The sequence below is a fragment of the Lissotriton vulgaris genome, unplaced genomic scaffold (assembly GCF_964263255.1).
Source record: "Lissotriton vulgaris unplaced genomic scaffold, aLisVul1.2 SCAFFOLD_3843, whole genome shotgun sequence".
Lineage (NCBI taxonomy): Eukaryota > Metazoa > Chordata > Amphibia > Caudata > Salamandridae > Lissotriton > Lissotriton vulgaris.
The window spans coordinates 48,182-72,429 of record NW_028249027.1 but is presented as its reverse complement, the minus strand read 5'-3'; the positions used below and the strand labels follow the sequence as shown (position 1 = coordinate 72,429).

The 24,248-nt window shown below is 48.3% G+C and overlaps 1 pseudogene; it reads left to right on the top strand.

The window, feature by feature from the left end:
* Positions 1-7,540: 7,540 nt before the first annotated feature.
* Positions 7,541-22,820, top strand: LOC147663732 (serine/threonine-protein kinase PLK1-like; annotated as a pseudogene).
* Positions 22,821-24,248: the final 1,428 nt, after the last annotated feature.

Here is a 24,248-nt window from a genome sequence, read left to right as displayed (position 1 = left end):
AGCTCACCACAGCTGCTGCCTCTTCCCCCGGCGGCCACGCCCCCAGCCTTCGGCCTCTTGAAGCGCTGAGCTGCGCACACAGAGTGGTGTGTTCCTGGCCATAATCTGACTCCCATTGCAAGGACAACCTGCTGCCTGCATACAACGCTGACCTTTCGCAACACCCGCTTCGCGGGTGCCGCTCATCACCTGCCTGCCTCCGTTCTCCCTGGTGTGAGCGTCCACAGTCGGTGGAAAGCCATCTTCGCTCCCAGGTTGAGTACAGCGGAGGTCAAGAGAGCGGCAAGCCTACCGGGGGACTGCGAGTACCAGCAGCCTTAGCTCACCACAGCTGCTGCCTCTTCCCCCGGCGGCCACGCCCCCAGCCTTCGGCCTCTTGAAGCGCTGAGCTGCGCACACAGAGTGGTGTGTTCCTGGCCATAATCTGACTCCCATTGCAAGGACAACCTGCTGCCTGCATACAACGCTGACCTTTCGCGACACCCGCTTCGCGGGTGCCGCTCATCACCTGCCTGCCTCCGTTCTCCCTGGTGTGAGCGTCCACAGTCGGTGGAAAGCCATCTTCGCTCCCAGGTTGAGTACAGCGGAGGTCAAGAGAGCGGCAAGCCTACCGGGGGACTGCGAGTACCAGCAGCCTTAGCTCACCACAGCTGCTGCCTCTTCCCCCGGCGGCCACGCCCCCAGCCTTCTAGCGTAAAGGAAGAGGGGCCTATCCCGCAACGCGGGACGCACGCGGGACGCAGGCCGGGGCGAAGACCGGGCAAAGAGCGGGCCGTTTGAGGCCGTTCGAGATCGTGAGAGTCCGGTCCGGCCCATATCCCTAAGCACCACACACTGGTCTTCCCGACACAGATAACCATCATCTCTCTGACCTCTACAATAACCCTGTCAGACAGCTTAGCAAGATCTCCTAGCAACATATCACGGAAAAATGAATACGAGATCTAGCAAGCAGAAAAAATCTAAAAAGAACGGGATAGGAGAAAAACTGTTAGGTCCAATGGATGACTTTCTAGCTAAAGCAAATTCCTTCATAGACCAAAGCATAAGTCTAATGGAGGGAAGAGTTTCATCCGAACTTGCAATAGCACGCCGCTCCTCAATGGGGCTACTAGCAACCGCAAGAACGCCAGAACTACAGTCAGCGCCAAACCAAACCTCGGCGACTGCAAATAGACTCAGCCTTCCAAATAATGTAAACCTTTCACCTTCTCAACTATCCATAACTTTTACAGAGAGCGACTTAGAGAAAACCCCTGACATCTTCCCTGACCCAACCCCAGAAGAAATAAGGCAAAAGAGAGGGAAGCGGGAGGGTGCCATAAAGAAAAGGAAAACTAGGAAAACTCCAGAGCACACCGAAAATCTCAAACCGTCCGAACACATAGTTTTGGTCGGTGATACAAACCCGGCAACTCTATCCCACCCCACGGTTCCCCCAAACAATAATATTGTAACAATCCATCATGTACCACAAGATTTCCAAGACTCCTTAATACCAGAACCCCTTATACCACACCAATCAGGTAGAGACAGGGAATCAGCGAGGCTAATTAAGGAGATAGCCTCCCTCCTAAATTCCTACATTCGCCCTTTAGAAACCAGACTCAGCAATATTGAGAGCCAATTAATAAAAATCTCTGGCTCCCTCAAACCTATATTCCCACAACCCCAGCCTAAACCAGCCCCAATTCCCACGACCACACTTCCCGTACATAAGAAACCCGCAACTTTACCTCCACCACAGACCAAAAAACAAATTGCAGTAAAAGTTCCCACAGTAACAAACCCTCCCACTGCACAAAAAACAATCCCAAAGCCTCTGGCCATTCCCTCACAAACCAATTCCCACCCGACACCAACAGTAAATACCCCAACAATAAATACAACTGTTCCTAAAACTCCCGCTACAACAAATGCAAATGCTCCAAAAACAAAAGGTCAACAGGGGGGGATTACTGACCACAGACCTATTTTAAACTTGCCCCCTGAGGCATCCCCATTTGTGGTAGTCATGACGGGGGTCCCCGAACTTACAGGTGAGGGGACAGAACCTAACTGGTCGTTAAAGAACAAAGTCCAGTATTGGTTGAATACAAATCGCCCCGTCCCGCCACCCTGGAAAAGCAAAATAGCATCAGTATCCCGTACCTCGTGGGTAGGTCACAGGAAAAAAACCATCCGGGGGGATTGCATAGTTATCACGTTTGAGGACCCCAGCATAGCTGATTATATCTGCTCCCGGGACTACAATAACTCCTCAGGAGGGATTGCAACAAGATCTCTGTCGTATTTTTATCCAAAAAGGTTTAACAATAACAACTACCTACGTGATAATGATAACATCTGGCGGAAACCAATCCCACAGCCATGGGAGCTAGACTTTACTGGTCCCAAACTACCACCACAACTTAATGACCCGAATAACTCCTGGTGGCCAGTAAATCAGAACCATCAGCAGAGAGAGGCCCCATGGCAGCTCATCGGCCCACAAAATAGATTCAGAAACTGGGAACAATGGGAGAGACCACCCCACCAACCTTATGGACCCAGTTACAGAGATAACATCTACGGACAAAATTGGATGGGCATACCAACCTCGAACAGGTTTAGCGGCCTGGAAATGGTCGATTGACCAACAATTATACCCCTGGAGCCCCCACAAACAACTGTGACCTCCCCTGTCCTTATCACAGTCCCCCCACAAATGGAAAACACAGCTTCAGAAAATATGTCCACCCAGCTTTCTGTGATCTTCTGGAACGTGGCCGGCCTCCGAAACAAGATCGAGGATGGTACGGCCGCTGGCTTCCTAAAGGACACTCAAATCATTTGCCTACAAGAAACCTGGGCAACGGCAACTTTTTGTGTATTCTTTCTATAATTCAGGAAAAAATAACCGAACACTGTCACTCTAAACAGAAAACGGAAAATGCCCACATATTATGGGGAGGAGATTTTAACCTACATCCTTGCCCCAACAACGATACCTGTGGTCTGATGGACGAGCACGAAAACCCCTTAGTCCACTTTACCCACTCAGGAGCAGGGACAGCCATGAATAAAATACTGTCTGATTTGGATTTGCAAATTTTAAATCCTATCCATCAACCAAATAACACACTGGAACCAACGTACAGAGGAAGGGGCCATAAGACTACCTTGGACTATGTAATAGGCACAGAAGCTTTGAAAGCCCAAACTAACAATTTCAAAATGTTGGAAAATAACCTCAGCGACCATTCCGCCATAAGCCTAAACCTAGGAACAAACCAACCAATAACATTGATGACAACCATGGCATCCGCACTAACCCAGAATCGGCTTGAATTGGGCAAAAGGAACGGATTTACCATAAGATGGGAAAAAGTGGACCCTAACATCTTGACAAAGCAATTAATAACATCTGCATATGATAACATAATGATCTGTCTCGATCCCTGTGCGGAACCAAAACAAATATTGGAAAACTTCAACATTATAATAGAACAAATTAAAAACTTTTTAACTAAAACATCTAAACGAAATAGTTCCACAGGATGGTTTAACCGAGACTGTACCAAAGCGCATACTAATCTGAGGAAAGCTCTCGGAAAACCAAACAGAGACAAGTTAAATATCCAATCACTTCGACGGGAGTATAACTCCGTCAGAAAAACAAGGAAAAAAGAGCTAAAACAATCCTTGTGGAATGCTTTGCACCGGAGTGCACTCACGAAAGACAGCCAGGCATTCTGGAAAATAGTTAAAACCCCATTCCTAACCGATTCCAACGGCCCAAAAATCGACGTGGCTATTGATGAGGACACGTGGGTGAATTATTTCTCGAAAATCTTCAATTTGACATCTAGTACTGAAGAATCCCAGTATACCACCACTGTAGTAACCTATCCTATACCACTGGAGGTGGATTTGCAGGACTTTGAACTGGCGCTATCCCTAAGCAAGAGCAAGAAAGCCCCCGGCCCTGACGGGGTCCCAGTCGATCTATTCAAACATCTTCCTGACCTCTGGGTACCAATAATTACAAGAGTTTGCATGGCAACAACCAAACTTGGTCTGTTAGATTCATGGTCCTCCTCTACCATGGTACCAATTTTTAAGAAGGGGGACCGACAAGATCCTAAATGCTATCGACCAATATCGCTTCTTGACTCTTTGGGCAAAGTTGTGGGCCGAGTCCTCCTTGAAAAACTACAAGACTGGGCAGAAGACAAAAAGATCCTCTCGGACCTGCAGTTCGGGTTCAGAGAGGGTTTTGGAACCATCGAACAGGCCTTAAATCTAAGCTTGTTAACATCAAAGTACACCCACGCCAAACCTGGTGCCATCTACATGGTTTACGTAGATTTGTCCTCCGCATTCGACTGTGTCTCGCATGCTAAGCTTTGGTCACTGCTGAGCGAAATGGGGGTAGATCCCCCCCTTCTGGACTTTTTAAGAGAGCTGTACAGTGAAGCCACGGCGAAAGTGAGGTTTGGGACAAGAGGCGAACTGACGAGGCCATTCAAAATAGAGCGGGGAGTGAGGCAAGGCTGTGTTTTGGCCCCCTTCCTCTTCTCCTTGTACACCAATGGATTAGAAGAGACCATGTTGAGAGGAGGAAGGGACCTCCCTAGAGCAAAAGACCGCCTGATCCCCGCCCTATTATACGCGGACGACGCTGTTATACTAGCGCGTACCCCCATTGAACTGCAGAAATCCTTATCTAAATATGCAGATTTCATGGGTGCTCTGGACTTGCACATCAACATCAAAAAAACTTTTGTCATGGTGGTCGGTGGACCAAGAAAAGCTCCTAAATCCATTTACTTGAAAGAACAAAAAATAGAAAAGACCTCACAATATCCCTATCTAGGGGTTATGATTGATGACGCCCTAAATTGGAAAGCGGCGGTTGAGGCTAGGAGACATTTATTTAAACGTGCAATTATGGCATTAATGAAATTCTCAAACAAACTTGGGAAAAAACCCCAGGTAGAACTACTACAGATCTATGCTGCGAAATGCCAATCCATCGCATTATACGGCGCAGGGATCTGGGGTCATATTCCTACTGGTTCTATTCAAAAAGAGGAAAACACTTTCATAAGATTCCTTCTATCAACACCACGAGGCACCTCCACCTATGCCTCACACATAGAACTGGGAATATCATACATTGAGGATTTAATTAAAATCCAACCTCTCTTACTTTGGAGGCGAGTCTGGCTGTCGGAAAAGAATACTCTGACCAAAACATCGTACAGGACATTATGGAGTTGGACCACGCCCACAAAATAGCTTGGCTCTCCTATGTAAGACACTTCTTTTCCGACATGGGTCTACAACAATATTATCATAAACCAGAAGACCTAAAAAACATATCCAAAAAAGAACTGAAACAGACTGCATTGAGCCATTTGGAATCTTTGAGACTGTCTTCATTGATCTCAAAAAAATCTACCATGCATGCGATTTTAACACAGCAGTCTCCAAAAATCCAGCTCTATTTGACTTTAGAGATCACCGCATACGAAAAAATGCTTTTAACAAGGTTCAGAATGAACCTCTTCTTCAGACTTGTGACATTTCCGGAAAAAAATAACTGGAAAACTCAGCTGGACCTGTGTCCTTGCGATGATCTTTCTCAACAGTCCACCATGCATACAATATTGTTTTGCAAGTTCTTCCACACCCACCGAAAAATATGGCTTATCCCCTTACTAAAAAAATGGGGTTATAGACAATGTCGTCCAGCTATGCTAGCACTTCAATCTCTGGATTCTGAAACCATTGTGTATCATGTGTTGAACTTTCTAAAGTGCATTTTGAGACACAGAAACAATCTTTAAACTAAAAAGACAATTCTATATGTCACGTAAATTCTAGGCACTTTCTCTTCTTTTAAATGTATATTCAACTGCAAATTTTTACTGTGAATGTTTGAATGTCATCTTTTATGGTTTTGCAAATGCTAAAAAACCGAATAAAGATTATTATTATTATTATTATTATTGTGCATCAGGCAGTTTTCAGGCAACAATAGAAATGTCAAGATAACTGGTGATTAATGTTCCTACAAGTGAGAGTTCGAAATTTTGTCTAGTGAAAGTTTTGGCTCATCGTAAAGTAGCCCGGAGGGTTGATGTGCCTGCTGCAAAGAACGTGTCCCATGCAGATCACAGAACTGAGTGAACTATGAGTAGCATTATAAAAAAGTATACATGATTTTTCCACATTTGGTCTAATTACTTTGTGAATGAATTAAAAATAATGCATACTTGCAAACTGTGACTACATGTAGTCACAGTTTGCAAGTATGCATTATTTTTAATTCATTCACAAAGTAATTAGACCAAATGTGGAAAAATTTCACTTCAATACTATCCGATTGTATCCGTTTAACAGGCGTACGGTCTCGTGTAATGGACGATTTCTATTGGCTCACTGGAAGGTCCACAAGGTTGTCCCTGTCCCCCCCAGAAATGTTGTGTCTTCTACGCCCCTGTATTTGGGTTAAGAAGTGGCTTTTCTTCGTTCACGTACGCCAAACTTCTTTCACACACCATTCACCGCACGTTGCTCCATTCCGCACTTCCATGGGATAGTTGCAGTCTTTTATCAGTGTCCTCCGCGCACCAGCTCCGATGTTGCCGTAGTCCTTTGTTTGTGTTTGTCACCCCAACGCTGTCCGCTTGCCAATAAAGCACGGAGCTGCGCGGTCCGGAAGAGGCGGGGTGAGGGCTTAATAAATCATAAGGACCAATCAGCTGCGCGCAAGCGAGTCCTAAAGAACCGGCGGGTGGGTTCGAAAGTGAAAGGGAGTCAGACAGCAGCGAGAGCAGAGGCGGACAGCAGCGAGAGCAGAGGCGGACAGCAGCGAGAGCAGAGGCGGACAGCGAGAGCAGAGAGGCTGACAGCAGCGAGATCAGAGGCGGACAGCAGCGAGAGCAGAGAGGCGGACAGCAGGGAGAGCAGAGAGGCGGACAGCAGAGAGAGCAGAGGGGCGGACAGCAGCGAGAGCAGAGGGGCGGACAGCAGCGAGAGCAGAGGCGGACAGCGAGAGCAGAGAGGCTGAGAGCAGCAGAGAGGCTGACAGCAGCGAGATCAGAGGCGGAGATCAGAGGCGGACAGCAGGGAGATCAGAGGCGGACAGCAGGGAGATCAGAGGCGGACAGCAGGGAGATCAGAGGCGGACAGCAGCGAGAGCAGAGAGGCGGACAGGGAGGAGAGCAGAGGCGGACAGCAGCGAGATCGGACAGCAGCGAGATCAGAGGCGGACAGCAGCGAGATCAGAGGCGGACAGCAGCGAGAGCAGAGAGGCGGACAGCAGCGAGAGCAGAGAGGCGGACAGCAGCGAGATCAGAGGCGGACAGCAGCGAGATCAGAGGCGGACAGCAGCGAGAGCAGAGAGGCGGACAGCCGCGAGAGCAGAGAGGCGGACAGCCGCGAGAGCAGAGGCGGAAAGTTAGGCCGCAGGATTGTCCCGGACCCTGTACACTCCTAACTCAACGGAACAGTCCTCCTGGCCCCTTGCGGTTCTCTTCCCCCACCTGCCATGCCCGTCATCCCCGGAAGAGCAGATGACCCTGCCGCCGCGGTGCCCGAGGAGGAGCAGTCCCCCGAGGCGGAGCAGCCCCCCACCGAGTTGATGCAGCCCGAGGCGGAGCAGCCCCCCGCCGCCGTGCCCGAGGCGGAGCAGCCCCCCGCCGCGGTGCCCGAGGAGGAGCAGTCCCCCGAGGCGGAGCAGCCCCCCGCCGAGTTGATGCAGCCCGAGGCGGAGCAGCCCCCCGCCGCCGTGCCCGAGGCGGAGCAGCCCCCCGCCGCCGTGCCCGAGAAAGAGGAGCCCCCCGCCGCCGTGCCCGAGGAGGTCCCCGAGATCCTGGCGGACCCCCGCACCGGACGGCGCTACCAGCGCGGCCGCTTCCTGGGCAGGGGCAGCTTCTGCAAGTGCTTCGAGGTCTCGGACATGGAGACGGAGGAGCTGCTGGCCTGCAAGATCGTGCCCAAGAGCCGGCTGCTGGAGCCGGAGCAGAAGCTGAAGATGAGCACGGAGATCGCCATCCACCCCAGCCTGGACCACCCGCACGTGCTGCACTTCCGCGGCTCCTTCGAGGACCAGCACTTCGTCTACGTGCTGCTGGAGCTGTGCCGGCACAGGGTAAGCAGAGACCCTCCAGGCCGCAGGGCTGCTGGGGGAGCTGTGGGTGGTAACCTTAGTGGGAGGCCTATAGGACTGCTATGCATGCCCTATAGGCCTCCTATACGTATGGGTGCATTAGGTTTAGGACGAAGTGTGCGAAATTCGGAGTGCATATATTTAGGCACTATGTGCACTTTACAGACTACTTAAGTTTATTGTAGAAAGGATCACTTTGTCAGCGGTGTTGTGTAGATTTGCTTTAGTTGTTGTTGGATTGAGTTTGTGGGGGGTCAAAGAAATAGGAGCGTTATAGTTGTCTATGGGGTGCACTTGTTCTGATACTTATGATTCTAACCTGGAGTTGCAAGCAAACGCAAGGATGAAACCCCAATCCTACACTGGGCACAGGTGGTGATGGGCTGTGGCTGTCGGATGACCGAAGGGCGGGGGTGCTAGGATCCGAGGTGGCTGTATTTAATGTACAGCGTCTGTAAGGCTGCCTGGGAACCTCCGCCCCAGGGTGAGAGCTCCGCATCCATAGGGACCGCCTGACGCTCCCACTCGGTATCCCGGGAAACCCGCAGGCGGGAGATGGCGCGGCCACGCGCATAGAACAAAATGAGTACTAACTTGCACGCGCAGTTTTCTTCGCATTTAGGGTACAATGGATGCATGGAATACAATCATACAGTTCTCTTAGTGTGCAAGATGTGCCACGATTAGTTATTTTTCATTCGGGATTTCATGGCTTCACAAAGTACATTGTTTGAATTCTGAAATACACGTTTACTTTCAAACGCATTCTCGTCTCTGCTGCACTCCTTTCACAACTAAGACACTATCAAATTAAATGCTATGAGCGTCCGCGGGCTACTAAACATTCATTTTTAATCTAATTCGTTGCTTTATTGTTCCCAGTCCTCCACATTGGTTATTGGCGCCACGACACTGGCGTACACGCACTTTACAAATAGCCACAAAACCAATAGTTTAGCATCTGCACCAATAGACGCATTTGCAGCTGCGAGATTGACTTAAGAATCTGTCCCTTCATTTTCATGTTGCAGTAATGGCTTTGCATGGATTCGGCAGCAGGGTTTTCTCGGAACTAATGTTGGAAATGCAAGATCAACTCACAGATTACTACATTAATAATCCATGGGTTTGATCAATATATGCATATGGATACAAGCCTTCCCTTGCATGCAGTACTCTCTCAGATCCATATTGTCCTGTAAACGAACAGGATATGTCCTATTGTCCGGTGACAAAATGAATGTGGACATATGTTGCCCTTGACCCAAGCATGTCCTGGGCGTCGCGCTGTAAATTCCACACCCTTGTTCCAGCCCTGAAGCCTCCACTGAAATGCTATTGTTTCCTCATATTGATGGATTTGCCACAATTCACCTTCTAATCCATAATTTGCAGATTCAACGTCTTTATGGCTCTGAAAGTGCCTGTGCTTGTGTAATGGTGGGTTCCACTATAGTTGACAATGGGTGCAACATTCTCTTTTAATTAAAAGACCTCCAAAAACATAAATACAGTCGGGTGATGCTGCATCATCTGCTGCTTTGTCGACCCTTTCTATAACTTTCAACACTGCCACTTAAACTGGCGTTCCACTGCTGCAGCGTTCGAGTGGGTCCACCTCCGCCATATACGACTCAAACCTATCTTTTAAATTAACACCCTTGATTGGCACTGGGGAAATATATGCTGTGCTACGAGTAATGATGGGAGTTTATATCTGTGAAATGCTTATAACACCAGTTCTACCTAGGTCTTTAATTATATAGTTATGCCTTCTAGCGATGCACAGCGCCTGTATGGACAGTTTACATGACACTTCCTTACATTAGTGAAACGTGACCCATGTACATACCCGATCACCACTGATTCCGTTCTGAATGTGTACTGGTTTAACACTGGAACACGACCATTGTGTTGACCGTGGGATCCCATAGTCTCTCCTTTGTGGAGAATGAAGACGGCAGTTTGTGGTATTAGTAATACATGCTAGCCTGGAACCCCTTTAAAGAGGGTGAGGTTAATACCAGGTCTTAAATGGTGCATGGTCTGTAGGCACTTAACATGGAGACATTGACTGCCCCTGCTGCGCGGCTCATTACAACATTATATTTGTATGGATGGACCGAACAGAGTGAAATCTTCGCTTGAGTTTGAAGCAAGAATGGTTCTTATCTGAGCTGCCATTTCTCATGCTCTGGTTATCCTTGCAGTCTCTACTGGAGTTGCACCAGAGGAGGAAAGCGGTGACTGAACCAGAGGCCCGATACTACATGCAACAGATCATCACGGGGTGCCAGTATTTACACCGGAAGCGGGTCATCCATCGTGATCTCAAGCTTGGGAACATCTTCCTCAATGATGACATGGAGGTGAAAATAGGTAAAGCTTTCTTCAGTGAAGCAATAATTGTAAAACTATACTGGTTGAGGTCAGGAAGGCCAGAGGCAGGAAGAACATGTTTCCTCCATGTAACTTTACTTGAAAGGTGATGGTTGCCATGGTCCCAAGTACAACCCAGATAATGTCAATTCCTTAACTGCATGAGAGCCAATTGCTGAAGGGGACAGATCGAAACACTGATTTGTATTGATTGTAAAGTATTGATTGCATCTGCAGGTGTATTTTATCACTTCCTGTATGCAATATCAAAGTGGATAAAAAGAAAAAAACCAAAAGGCTGACCACCAATGTCATACCCATTGGCTTTGTCAATGCTGGTTTGTTCATGTTTCCTATACTTTTGTCGAACTGGTTACTGATTTTCTATTGTGAATATTTTTGTGGAAATAAAACTTTTACTAAAAGATGCTTTAAAGGATTGGAACTTAAAATGTTTCCATAGTTTAGGAAAAAAAAAATTCCCAGTTGACATCCGACAAAGCATGGATTTCCTCAGGAGCAGGTATCTATCGGATTCCTTGCGTCTTCTGATGCTGGATAAAAAGCCTATTTGAGACACTAGTTCGTTTGTCTGCGGGGTGGATACCCAATGTGCTCTAGGGCATGGTCCGAAATCTAGACCATCAAACTTAACTACTTGTACAAAAAGTTGCAGCTAAGACTGCATGAGTGGTCTGGTAGCCGTGTGGTACATTGACTTCCATTAATATGCATTTGCCAAGATTGCACTTTAATCCAGTGGACGAGTTCTTTATTCATATTAAGAGCATTCTACCAATAGTTGACCAGTCATTGGCTGGCATTTTGCCCAGGTGGTTTGGTTTGGGGGTGTAGGATTTTTTTTTATCGCTAGGATTGCTCAAATTGTGTTCCTTCTGACTGGCATCTGAAATGTGCTTGCTTTAATTAGGTGGCTTTGGTTTGGCGACAAAAATAGAGTTTGATGGTGAACACGAGACGTGTGGGACTCCAAATTACATCGCTCCTGAAGTCTTCGGCAAAGTGGGTCACAGTTTCGAGGTGGACATCTGGTCTCTTGGCTGCATTTTGTAAGTACAGCTTTGAAGAGGCCGTCTGTATCGTGCGTTTTTAAAGGTGGATTGTAGCCATAAGTGACCTAACACGGTAGCAGGCTATTACATTATCTAATACTTTCATTGGATACGGTTTAGAGGCAAAATCCTCAATCTAAGACCTTGATCATAATCCTGTTTGTCCAGAACACAAGGACTCTCATTTTTTTTTTTCTCCAGATAAAATTATTTTTTTGCCACAGTAGCCCTTTTGGTGGTTAAAACTGTAATAGTTGATTGACTTGCATGTTAATATTGGTTGCTAGGCATTGCTGTGGGTAATCCCCCCCGCCCCCCCACCCCAACAAAAAAAGGATTGCACTGAGCGCTTTTTCAAAGGCTTGTGTACTATGACAGCTTTTTAAGTGGCAGGTCTGAATGTTCAACGGTTGCAGTATCATTGTTAAAATACAGTGCGCTTCCCACAAACGCCACAATTTTGTCATGGAGTAGATCAGGCGAGACTAGAGTGGGAATATTAATCGGCCCACTGACCAGATACAGCAATCGCTCGACGCAATGGCACGCGGGCTGCGATTTAAGCTCAGTCGTCCCACCGTCTGTGGGCAGTATGGTCTCCGACTATTTGACTTTGGTAATGATTGCAGTCCTTTGTTCTGCTCTGTGTCCTCCAGGTACACACTCCTCGTTGGAAAGCCACCCTTTGAAACATCCTGCATCGAGGAAACCTGTATGCGAATCCAAAGGAAGGAGTACAATATACCGAAGGTGAGGTTGTACGCATGAGTTCATGCTGCTAGGTCTTGTGCAGATTTATACTCTGTTCGATGGCCCTTGGTGTTTGTGGCTTGACCTGAGTAAGATCTATTGTATGGGTAAAGTGCATGACAGAAGTATCACTGCTGCAGTCTCTTCTCAGTTGGTGTTTACAAGATCAAATATGCAGACGGTTCTCTTGTGACTTTTTGGGTCGAAACGCGTGCTCAATTATGCATAATGAACGAGGTCTGACCTGCTAGCAGTTCATGTTCATCTATCGCCCTCAAATTTCTATGGGTATTGAGAAGGGGTGTGAGGCACATGGTTCTAAAACCCCTTTGACCAAGGTGAAATATTAGTCTGGAGGGTCTGCACACAAAGGGCCCTTTGGGGCATCTGGCTTTAAGTTCTTGTATGGTTGGCTCCAGTCAATTGCTTGTTTTGTGGGAGTATGTATTTTACTTCTGTGTCATTGCTTCACCTCACTTTTATTTTCAGCGACTTAGCCCAGAGGCTGCAAATCTGATATCAAAAATGCTGCAGCCGGATCCCACCTCACGCCCCGCCATTGACGAGCTCCTAACGGATTATTTCTTTATGTCTGGATATAGTCCTCCCTGGCTTCCTTCCACCAGTCTGTCTGTGCCTCCCCGGCTTCCTTCCGCCTGGTTGCTTGTGCCTCCCTGGTTATCAATCGGCCCAACCAGTATTGAGGCGGGACTCCAATTTTTAGCTGCTCTCAAAAGAGGTAAGCAGAACACTGCCTGCTGCACTCTACACTTCAACACATTCACCACTTTCCACAGCCTCTCAGTGCCCAGTTTGAGCTGGCATCTTGGTGGGAGCGATTGGTCGGGGTAACTTGCATTCAACCAGAACTGTTTCAAACCTCCAGTGAGCATGGCCCACAGTTGTGTTGTCTGGTTCAGTGCAATGTTTCTTGCCATTGTGTTCAGCCTCCATTAATTTTAGATTGAACCAGTTGACGGCCTCTTATCCAACGCTCCAGACATACTTTTTGTCCACCCTTTGGAATAGTTTGTTTTTTCATGTGTCCAGATTTGTGTTTATATTTAGGACTTTGAGTGAGTGGACTTGAGTCCGACCTCATTACAAATGTTTTGGCGACCAACAAATAGTCCCCCTCGGTTTACATAGTTTTTGTCTTAGTTTTCGGGGGGGGCTGGTATTTAAATTGATGAACAGATTGTGTTTTGGTGGGTGTACTACACCTTTATTCAACAGGAGTTGATTAATGTAAGCCTTTACCCCATGGTAGAAAAACAAGCAGTTTCCGAAAAGGACGAGGAGGTGGTTACAGAGCCCTAGGACTGCTACCTCTCGGAAATGTTCCAGCAGCTCACCAGCGTCAACGCCACCAAGCCTAGTGAGCGGCCAATCATCCGGCAAGGTGAGCTGAGGCAGTGTAACCTCTGAGGTGTATGGTTGTACTACTTGTGATCTTTAGGGGGGTGAGGCAGATTGTATCCAGTGTAGATTGTATACAGCGCCAAGATGCCTCCGCATTAGTGCGCTTTAGAAATACCGTCAGTCAGTGTTTCTAGTGGAACCTATGCTATGTTGGTCATCTGATCTCGCTTTGACCCGGCATTAATAACTGGAAGCCCTGGGGTGCGATGGAAAATTGACCAGGTGCCTTTCTCTGATCAGACTGGAGATTGCACTAGAGTAGCCAAACCTTCAATTCTCCTGTTAATCAATGTGCTTTGTTTTCAGAGGAAGCGGAGGATCCGGCCTGCAGTCCCATATTCTGGATAAGCAAGTGGGCTACTTTTTGTGACCAGTATGCATTCGGTATGTATTGTGTATGGTTGTTGGCATGCCTAACCAGAGTACAGGATGTAATGTTTCATGTAAATACAGTTGCTAGTAGATTTGGCCAAGCAAAAGTGTACATAGTCTTGCATAAGCACTATCCAAGTGGGAGGAAATTCATAATGGGGATTCCGTCATATTCCTAAACCTCGAATACAAGTATTGACATCCTGGAACCCTTGGCTTTTAAAGTAAACTTAGTACTTATTTTGTTTTACTTCCAAGTGCTTCCCAGATCTGAATTTTTTTTTTTTGCACTGGGAGTGACATGGGTAAGGTGGTGTCACTCACTTTGAAAGTGAGACACTAGAGTGCCCAAATTCTTGTAATGGGTGTCAACCAGAATTTGAAGGCTGACCATTTCAGTTTCTCAAATTGCCCATAAATGGCTTCTGTTCAGATGAAACTAAATAGTTTGAGCAATCTGCACTTGAAAGTTGGGCTACAGAATTCCCTTTATTGTTGAGCACTTTATCGTTGTAATCTAGTCATACTGTCTTGTTTCAGCTTAAAGGGCACATACATAGTTTAATTCTCTTGATCGTGTCCTGAACCGGTGTCCACTGTGTCAATAGAATATTCTGACTGTCAACACATGGGATATTGTAAAGACCATCCCATCAGCTAAAGGACAGTCATGTTATGTTTAACCAGAATTACTATGCTCAAATGATGCTGAGCATCCATGGCAAAATATAACATTTCCTTCTGGGCTGAAGTTTGGCTGAAAGGAAGGTGGTATTTGTGGAGAGCTCTCAGACCTAGTATAGACCCTGAACTTCATCTGATGTAACTGCAAACACCTGAATAGGGCTTCATTGACTCTGGGCTCACAGCAAGTCTGCATGTTCATCATTGCAGGCTGGTCTAGAAGAACAAGTAATATTCTTCTTTCAGTGTTGTCATAACTCCTGGCAGATTTTGATTTTTATTTTCTTGATTTTTTTTTTTAAGTCTAGGTAACTGATTTACAATTGTCAAAGATTGAGCTGTCTTAACTCCTCCCTTTCTCTGGCAGGCTACCAGCTGTGTGATAATAGTATTGGTGCACGGTTCGAGGATTACACCAGCTTGATCATGCACAACGATGGTGACACCCTGCAGTATATTCATCGGAATAAAACCGAGTCTTACCTAAATGTCAGATCTTACCCCTCGGTCCTGACTACGAAGGTGAGTCTTGGTTACTTGCTCAGCACTGTTCATCACACATTTCCCAATTCACTTGACACCTCCATTTGCAATCTCCAAGCACAGAGCAGTTGTATTGGCTCATAAAAGATTACCTGTCGTTGTGGCGTTTGCACCAGAGCCCGTTTTGTTTGTTTTTTAAAATGTTCCTGTACTTGTACAAGTGGGTTCAGAAGTCTGCTAAATGCTTGAACTGATCAGCATTTCAGCGAAGCCTACTTTGAAGATGGGGTGCACTACTTTTTAGGTCTCGCCTGTCGATGCGCTTGCTACCATAGCTATGAAACTTTCCTGGCCAGACTTCTTCCTCTGGTGTCTGACTTATTGCAGTTGGTGTATTTCCTTTTTGAGTTCAGCACTCTTACATGGATTAAGTTTGCTTTGCATCTCAAACCCTTTTTCCTCCCTCCCCAGATCAGACTACTGGAGTGCTTGAAACCTGGGGCCAACATCACACTACGTGAGGGCGATGAGCTGGCAGCTGGGGCCAACATCACACTACGTGAGGGCGATGAGCTGGCTCGCGTGCCCTACTTCCGAGACTGCATCGGCAACCAAAGTGGAATCCTTCTTCACTTAAGCAACGGAACTGTGCAAATCAACTTCGAACAGGTCAGACTCGCTGTACATAAAACCAATTCACGGGTACAGACTATGCAACTTAACTGTACTTTTATGTTCTCCCTCATTGACTGCTGGGTTGGTGCTAGGGGGCCTGGGCATGTGTAATTGACTAACTTGACCTGCCACTGCAGTCTTGAGTTTGTTGGGCTTTTTGTTTTTTAAGATGCTGAATTACTGGGTTGCATCCTACCACAATATTTTAACTCCTAACATGGGCCTGGGAGTTGACATGGATGTATTGTAAGGATTGTAGTTATCTAATGCTAAAAGTGTCTTCTCTAAAGCACTTTCCTGTACGCTTGGAGTGGAGTAAGATAAATATAGCAGGCACTTAGGATTCCTTCCTGGCTGGGACAGGGGTACAGCAATTTCTGTGAAATGAGCATAAAATTGCATTTTCAAATTTTGCAGTGGTGGGTGCTAATTTGATTCCTATATTATTGCAGGATCACTCCAAGATAATACTCTGTCCCCTGATGGCTGCTGTTACCTTTATTGATGAGAAGCAGGACTTCCGTACCTACAAGCTAAGCTTGATAAAAGAGCATGGTTGCTGCGAGGAAATGGCGAGTCGTTTGAGATATGCATGTTACATGGTGGAGAGAATGCTCCTATGAGCCAACTGTATGTGCAAAGCCTTCTGCATAGACCTGCTCCCATCTCTGACTGCAGTTTGCACTTTACGTATTAAGTGGGGGTCAACTCCCAGTCAGACATTACAGATGTGTCCCTATACATGTAAAGGTGGCAGTATACTTCTCCCAAGGTTGACTCTCGTTCTGAGCTACACACCAACTAACTGTAAACCTCAACCCCAGATCACTTCTGCGACCTGCTGGATTTGAACAGACAATACTGGGATTAAAGCCCCAACAAGTCTTTGACTAACGCTGAAATTTAATTATGCACAATTCTGTGTTACTTTAAGCTGTAAGGCAAATGCACAGCTGGCTCCTCCTACTCTAACCTCCAAAAGGCCTCTAATCAAGAACTTGTTGAACTCTTTGAGATCCTGGTCTTACTCTGTTGGATCTGTTATTTTAAATGTGCCACTTTGAAAATACTGGCTTAAGCCAGATAAATTTTGTATATTAAAAAGATTAAAAATAAAATGCGTCTCTGTATCCTTTAGCTTCTCTATGGGAGGGCCAGGCAGGTGTTGGTTTGAATGTGTGGGTGGTAATTCTCCTCGTTTGTGTTTCCAGACTAGTTTATTTTCTTTATGCATGGGTGTGCGCCCCCCCCACCTCTTTGTGAAACCGGTAACTAATGAATTTTATTTTTACAGAGTTTTATATAACACAAACTTGACCCGAATCGGGTATTATGGCGCTTTACATAGCACCAGTTGCATTACATAAGGAAATTCATTTTTGTTAGGCACAGAGATTAAGTGGTTTGCCCAGAATCACAAGATGTTTAGAGGCATTACCGAGACTCTAACCCAGTTCCCAGATTCGAGGAAGGCTTTGCTCAGCAGGCATGCCTATAACACCCCTTTCCTTGTGTTAAAGTAGAAAGCCACCTTGTGTGACCTTTGCCTCCTGGGGTTGTAAAATCACACCCAGCTCCTCTGGCAAGGGCTAGGTAGCCCTTTAGTGCAGGCTGTACAGTAACTGTGTTTTAATGTGAAGCCCATCTTTTCTGCTAGCCACTCCTGTAGGCGGGCCCATCTTTTCTGCTAGCCACTCCTGTAGGCGGGCCCATCTTTTCTGCTAGCCACTCCTGTAGGCGGGCCCATCTTTTCTGCTAGCCACTCCTGTAGGCGGAGACTGTGCAAAAGGAGTACTTTAAAAAAAAATGCTGATCTGCTTGTAAAACTTGCTGGTCTCTGCACACCTGACACTCCTGCCAGGAACACTAAGACTTGCCTTAAATAGGCCATAAGCCAGTGGACCAGGAGATTGTCAAGCTCCCATTAATCTTGTTGAATCCCTTCAACAGGCAATCTGCCAGCCAAATAGAATGGGCATCGCAAAGTTCATTAGTGCCATCGTATTAGAATTGATGAGTTGCCATGGATTTCAGTTTAATGCCCATGCATTGGCATGCTTTGCATCCAGCCAGCAGTTGAATGTTTGGTTATACTCTGGGGTGGATTGACCCTGGGAAGATGTGGAGCTTGATTGATCAGATCCACCTGTGCAGATTTTGAGGTGAAGATCATTTTACATTTGGGAGTATGGGTGATGCCACATGACAGTGAGGTCGGAGGGATGTGAGATCTGGCTAGGATATAACCTAAAAAGGCCCATTTTTTAAAAGTAATTCCTTATAATCAATACACCTAACTGCGGATTCCTCACTGAATATCTTCAAAAGCAGTTCCTTCCCAGGTGGTATGTTTGTGGAATGGCTCAGACCAAACAGTGCTACAGGGCAAATGGTTAAAATGTGTCTCCAGACCTGGGTATAAAGGCTGTAGTGCTTCATGAATGTGTAGACTCCCACGGCCTGAAAGCTGTTCAGTGCAGGCACTCTGCTTTCCAATCCAGTGACCGCAGTCTTGACTCTTGTCGTATGGGCCCTAAGAAGCTCTGTAGCATGCTTTATTTAGCCAGTATGAAGCAGATGTTGGTAGTGAACTATCCACTGTGTCTTTCTGTATTGCCTTACCAGCCTTTACTTTAGAGAACCCACAAAGAGTGATGTCCCTTGGCACGATTGGTGTAAAAGATTGCATATCTTTTGTTGTTCAAATGACTGTCCTCCTTTAGGGATGAGATGGGGTAAAGAATGCTAGAAGAGTGGTGGATTGTCCAACTTCAAAAGCTGTTTCAACCTTGAGCAGGCATGCTGCCCTAGCCAGCAACACCAGTTTAGCTGGTGGTGTGGGAGCATAGAAAGAATCTGCTAGAGCAGTGGTTCCCAAACTTTTGACTCCTGAGGACCCCTACTGAATCACTACTGGAAGCCGGGGACCCCCAAGCAATTTGTACAATTTCAATTAAAAAAAATTAAAACAGTAATTCGCAAAAAATACACAAAGAAGTACACACCAAACAAACTTGCATTAATAAAGCTTTTATTATTTTATATTGAAAAATATGCAAAAATCAAAACATTTTAATGGGGAGGATGGTGCTGCATCTCGGCTACTAACTTTTCAATGTTTGGTTTTATTTCAGAAAGTTGAATCCTTAGGTCAGAGTCAACATTTTGCAAGCGATTTCTGCACTTATTTTTAAGATGCATAACATTTGAGAGCCTTCTCACATAAATATGTGGTGGGAAAGGAAGTAAAACCTTAAGTGCATTGTGCGATAATTCAGGGTAATCTGTTCGTATATGCAGCCAAAAATGTGTCTGAATTTTCCTTGAATTGAAGTTACACCTTGGCTCTCCTCCTATGCTGACTTTGAATTTTCCCCAATGTTCATGACGAGCACAGCTCGTCATAAGCACAGCTTCACTGTGCTTCATGACGAGCTGAGCTCGTCATGAGCATGGAAGGGGTTAAGTGCACTATCTGTAGAGATTTCAATCAAACTGTTTTCTTCAGCTGCGGTCAGCCCCATTAAATTGTCAATATCTACATTAAAAGGATCTTTAATCCAGTTTTTGCTTTCATCTGGAATGGAAAGTACTGGCAAACTACACCGCATATCTTGGATATGCTGGATAAAAAGTTCTTAGACTTTGTTCGATAATTTGTCATCAGCAGATTCCAAGAATGTCTTCAGGTTCTGAAAATCAAAATTTCTTTGTGATAAGCGCCGAGTCCATAAGTCTAATTTTTAGGTCGAGGACCATTGCACTGCGGAGCAGTGGGCGGAGCTGAAGAGTTAATGTTTTTTAGTTAGGGGGCTTGAACCCACCCCTCTTCTCCATTGGCTGGCTTCCTAAACAGAGGCCAGCCATTGGAGGAGATGGGGCGTCAATCAGTTGAAGCCCCGTCTCTTTCGGGGGCATGTTTTTTGCGTTCTTTATCGGTGACTTCATCCGTCACTCGGAACGCAAAAAACACCCCCCCCAAATCCGAAAATGGCAGGCGCTTTTCTTATGCCATTTCACGCCGCCCCAAGAAGTCGCCGAGTCCTTGCCCCTCATCAAAACCATTACTGCAACAGAAATTGCGATGGCCGGGGAGTTAGGCGGAGGCAGCCGTGACAGGAGACACGCACAGGATCACAGGTATGCAGCCGGAGTGCACAAGCAGCAGCCCCACCACACCCTGTCCTGCAGCGTGCACAGCCTGCACTCCCCGTGGCCACCAGCGCCGTGCTGAGCAGCGCGGTTTAAAATGAACAAATGGCCTCTGATTATCCCTCTGGCTACCTTCAGAGCAAGCCACAGGAAGTAAACTGAGTTTTGAGCACTGCCATGGCTCGTGCGGTAGCGAACGGCCGGATGTGGGTGTGCGCCACGGTCTGTCTAGCGTATGTGCTCACAGGCGCTGTATAGACCTTATACAAGAATAGCAGTGCTCACTGCACCCCGGGAGGTAAGCACAGGATCCGGGGGTCTCATGTAAAGGTGTCTCAAGCGCCAACCAGACACGAGGGGCACCGAGGCGCTGTATAAAGGTTATATAAGAATGCCGTAGTGCTCACTGCACCCCCAGAAGTAAGCACAGGGCCAAATGTGTTATATACGGGGGTGTCGAGCGCTAACCAGACTTGAGGGGCATTAAGGCGCTGTATAGAACTGTACAAGAATAACTAGGTGAGCACAGGATGGCCTGTACTTATGCAAAGGGGTCTCCAGCACTAACCAGGCCCGAGGGGCATCGCGGCGCTAGACAGATTGTACAATAATAGTCTAGCGCCTATAGCCGGAGTGAACATTGGACTCCGACATACTGGAAGAGGTAGAATTATTGTGGCAGCTGCTGCCCCGCCCCCTCTCCATTTCTCTCCCTCACACTTTGTGTCTCTGGTTCGCTTTACCCGCCTCACTTTCTCTTGCAGCCCCTGCTCTGTCCCTCCCTCTTTTCTCTCTTGCCTTTTCCCTTTCCTGACTCATCACCTCATCTTGCTTTCTATAGAACTCCATATTCTCGTCTCTCACACACCCTCCTCTTGTCTGTCGCATCTTTCTCGTACTCTCAGGGTTCTCCAACACTCATCTCTTTCTGTTTCTTCTTTTGTCTCGTCCTTACTTTCTCCATGTATGTCTGTCTGTTTCTCACATCCTTTCACACTGTATTCTCTCTGGCTCGACTCATCACTCCCCTCCCCTCTCTCCCGCCTGTCTCACATTGCCTGCACCTGTCTTTGTGTGTGTGGCTCTGTCTTTGTGTCTGTCTGTGTGTGGCTCTGTCTTTGTGTCTGTCTGTGTGTGGCTCTGTCTTTGTGTCTGTGTGTGGCTCTGTCTTTGTGTCTGTGTGTGGCTCTGTCTTTGTGTCTGTCTTTGTGTCTGTGTGTGGCTCTGTGCGTGTGTGGCTCTGTGCGTGTGTGGCTCTGTCTTTGTGGCTCTGTGCGTGTGTGGCTCTGTCTTTGTGTGTGTGTGTGTGGCTCTGTCTTTGTGTCTGTGTGTGGCTCTGTCTGTGTGTGGCTCTGTCTGTGTGTGGCTCTGTCTGTGTGTGGCTCTGTCTGTGTGTGGCTCTGTCTGTGTGTGGCTCTGTCTGTGTGTGGCTCTGTCTGTGTGTGGCTCTGTCTGTGTGTGGCTCTGTCTGTGTGTGGCTCTGTCTTTGTGTCTGTGTGTGGCTCTGTGCGTGTGTGGCTCTGTCTGTGTGTGGCTCTGTCTGTGTGTGGCTCTGTCTGTGTGTGGCTCTGTCTGTGTGTGTGTGGCTCTGTCTGGCTCTGTCTTTGTGTCTCTGTGGCTCTGTCTGTGTGTGTCTCTGTCTTTGTGTCTCTGTGGCTCTGTCTGTGTGTGGCTCTGTCTTTGTGTCTGTGCGTGTGTTGGACAGGCCTCGTGAAAGGCTCGCTCCCTCCCCGCATGACAGGGCCCGGACACCGGCTCTCCCGGTGTCACCAGAAGAACTACCCCAGCAACCCACAGAAGCCACCCGTAACCTGTTCCCCACGGGACGCCTGCTCCCGAACATCCCAGCATCGGCTGACCCGGGCCACCGTCAGCTCCATTGCCCAGGCCCAGCCGCCATCTTGGACACTGCACCACGAGGCCGCGTGGCCTCCACTCGACCCCAACCCTGGGCCTGGCCAGGCCCCGACATCGAGGCACCACCATCCACCCAGGAGGTGAAGAGACCACTTGGCGGGTCAGTGGGAGAGAGGAGTGTCGATGGCTCTCCCCCGCCAGGTGCCGATCGCCCCCAGCCTCCCCGGGCGCTGGCTCCACCCCCCTGCTGGATGTCTGGACTCCCTCATCCCGGACCTCCCGACCTCCAAGCCCGAGGGTCCGGACATCAAAGGAGGCCAGACCTATAACTGGGGCAGCTCCAGAGCAGGAAGGCAGTTGTATCCTGGAGTCGAGACACCTAGAAGAACTCATCCTTGACGGACTGTTGGCGCTGCCGCAGCCCTGCCTCGTGAACCATCGTCCTGCCTGCTGCCGCGGCCCTCTGCAACCTACGTTCTCGTCGGGACCTGCTGGCGCTGCCGCGGCCCTCTGCAACCTACGTTCCCGTCGGGACCTGCTGGCGTTGCCGCGGCCCTCTGCAACCTACATCCTTGTCGGGACCCGCTGCCGCGGTCCTCTGCAATCTACATCCTCGTCGGGACCTGCTGGCGCTGCCGCGGCCCATCCTTGTGTGAACCATCGCCTTTGCCTGCTGGCGCTGCCGCAGCCCTGCCTTGTGAACCATCGTCCTGCCTGCTGGCGCTGCCGCGGCCCTTCTCAAGTGAGACTTATCATCCGAGCCTGCTGGCGCTGCCGCGGCCCGACCTTCCAGAACTCCGAGCTCGAGGATTGTGAGCTATCCATCTTACCACTTCAGTACCAGATCGGTACCAAGACTGTCCCGCTACCCCTTTCCCTGCCAGAGACTAGAATTGAGAGGACCCTCGTGTCCCGATCTCACTGTATCGTTGATATCCCTGCTTCAAGAATCGTATATAAAGAGTGTTGACCTTATCCTCGTGTGGTGTCCATCTGTGGGGGGGAAGTTACTTGTATGTATGATCGCTGGAGACGGCCCTCACCGGAGGCCTCTCCTCTTATCCTCGGCCGACCCTCCAGGTCCCCGTCTAACAGCGTGTGTGGCTCTGTGTGCGTGTGTGGCTCTGTGTGCGTGTGTGGCTCTGTGTGCGTGTGTGGCTCTGTGTGCGTGTGTGGCTCTGTGTGTGTGTGTGTGGCTCTGTGTGTGTGGCTCTGTGTGTGTGTGTGGCGCTGTGTGTGTGTGTGGCGCTGTGTGTGTTTGTGTGGCGCTGTGTGTGTGGCGCTGTGTGTGTGTGTGGCGCTGTGTGTATGTGTGGCGCTGTGTGTGGCGCTGTGTGTGGCGCTGTGTGCTGCGCTGTGTGTGGCGCTGTGTGTGGCGCTGTGTGTGGCGCTGTGTGTGGCTCTGTCTTTGTGTCTTTGTGTCTTTGTGTCTTTGTGTCTTTGTGTCTTTGTGTCTCTGTCTTTGTGTCTTTGTGTCTCTGTCTTTGTGTCTTTGTGTTTGTGTCTCTGTCTTTGTGTCTTTGTCTTTGTGTCTCTGTGGCTCTGTCTGTCTGTGTGTGGCTCTGTCTGTGTGTGGCTCTGTGTGTGTTGTTATGTTAAAATAATTTATACCGCGCTCATTCACCAGACGGTTTCATGGTGCTGTGTGTGTGGCTCTGTGTGTGGCGCGCTGTGTGTGTGGCGCGCTGTGTGTGTGTGGCGCGCTGTGTGTGTGGCGCGCTGTGTGTGTGTGGCGCGCTGTGTGTGTGTGTGGCGCGCTGTGTGTGTGTGGCGCGCTGTGTGTGTGTGGCGCGCTGTGTGTGTGTGGCGCGCTGTGTGTGTGTGGCGCGCTGTGTGTGTGTGGCGCGCTGTGTGTGTGTGTGGCGCGCTGTGTGTGTGTGTGGCGCGCTGTGTGTGTGTGGCTCTGTGTGTGTGTGTGGGGGGCTCTTTGTGTGTGTGGGGCTTTGTGTGTGTGTGTGTGTGTGGGGCTCTGTGTGTGTTTTGTTATGTTAAAATAATTTATACCACGCTCGTTCACCAGACGGTTTCATGGCGCTGTGTGTGTGGCTCTGTGTGTGTGGCGCGCTGTGTGTGTGGCGCGCTGTGTGTGTGGCGCGCTGTGTGTGTGGCGCGCTGTGTGTGTGGCGCGCTGTGTGTGTGGCGCGCTGTGTGTGTGTGTGGCGCGCTGTGTGTGTGTGTGGCGCGCTGTGTGTGTGTGTGGCGCGCTGTGTGTGTGTGTGGCGCTGTGTGTGTGTGTGGCT